Genomic DNA, 1,742 nt, shown 5'->3' on the forward strand with positions numbered 1-1,742 from the left:
TGTCTGTCAGACCGGGTCGAAGCCAATTTCCTAAATGGTCTAAATTTTGTCGATGATAGCGTGAAGACACCTGCGTTAAATGATGATAATAATGATTGTGCGAAGAAGAAGAAGAAGAAGGAGAAGGAGAAGAAGAAGAAGAAGAAGAATTTGCACGTGAACGCACCAGACACGGACGTACGATCGCACAATGGCCTCACACACGCATACGATACTGCGTCTCTCTTACACTTGTATGTTCATCTTCTTTCCCTACTACTACTAGTACTTTATATGATTGTTGAATAACAGCGTTATTTTGTCGGATGTACTTTTTAAAAACATTCTTTTGCTCTGACGTTCACCGTAAGCTTTTAAGTCTAAGCCTAAGCCACTGTTTGCCAAACCATGGCGAATATGGTAATTTTTGGTGGTGGGCGCCAGGGGTCACGGGGGTAGTGACAAGTATTATTTAATGTCCCGCTTGGGAATACATGTACATGTACATAGGTGGTCGCTACGGAAGTGTTAACGTCTTAGAGAAAGGTGGCAAAAATGGGCGCTGGCTATAAACAGGTTGACAGGCCCTGCTGTGTTTTTTAAAAAAATCGTCGAGGTTTTAGTCCAGATGAATGCATTCTTTGATTCTGATAACTGAGCTTTCAGGAAGTTACTAGTTAAGTTCGAGTTTATTTTGGCAATACGGCGATGCTTTATTGTAAGTCCCCCCGCTACCATACAATCCTAAGAGCACTTTGGCAAACTGCTTTTCCTTGCAAAAAAAATAAAATAAAAGTTTTTACCTTTAAACTATGTCATTGGCCTTTTAGCAGTTATGTCACCTTGACACTGGCTTTTGAAAAAGCTCAAGGAATGTGTGCGTCAGCAGCTCTCCAGGTGTTCCCTAATTGTCTGGTGTGTGGGTCAAATTCCAGAGGACGTTTTGCACCGTACGAGGTTATACAGAATTTTTTTTTCTTTTTCTCTTTGTATTTGTTGAGCTCTACTTTAGATGTCCTCTTAATATAATACTTTTTCCAGCACTAAATTATCATTATTGTGTCGATGTGCTTCTCTTTTATCGATCAATCAAACAGGCAAATAAACGTGGGTGGTTGGTGTGTGCTCTGGTGTACTTTGCTGTTGCTTCTTCTTTCCTATCAAACATCTATCGTCTTTATCTCCCCCTTTTTTTGTGTTTGTTACCCTCTTGTAACACTTCTAATCTCCGGCACTTATATGACCCTATTGTGTTGCAAGTGCCGTAAAACACTTACTAAAACAAAAACAAACAAACAAACAAACGAACAAAACAACAACTAACAAACAAGACTAAAACCCACAGTACAGTCGTGCTTGTCAATCCTGTTATATTCAGAGCCCATTTTTGCCACCTTTAAGACCGTAACAAGAGGCTGGAGTTTCCGTACCGCCCACCTCCATGTATGTCTAAGCGGTGCGTGAAATAATACACGTCACTCCCCAGGCGATCCCCACCACCCTCCTAAATAACTGTGGTGTTTTGTCAGTTTGGCTTCTCTTTCTTACTTTGTAACGGCAATATTCTAGCGGTCTTCACTACTCAAACGTGCGGATTAGGGAGATCTTAGGTGCCTATTTATGTTTTAACAAAATGTGCCCTCACATTGCGAGGTTTAGCCTTCAGAAATGACGCAATAATCAAAATTAGACGAAAAAGGACATATGCCCCCCCTCCTCCCCCAAACAAACAAACAAACAAACACACAAACAGACAATCCTCC

The sequence above is a fragment of the Aplysia californica genome, unplaced genomic scaffold (assembly GCF_000002075.1).
Source record: "Aplysia californica isolate F4 #8 unplaced genomic scaffold, AplCal3.0 scaffold00103, whole genome shotgun sequence".
In the NCBI taxonomy this organism is placed as follows: Eukaryota; Metazoa; Mollusca; class Gastropoda; order Aplysiida; family Aplysiidae; genus Aplysia; species Aplysia californica.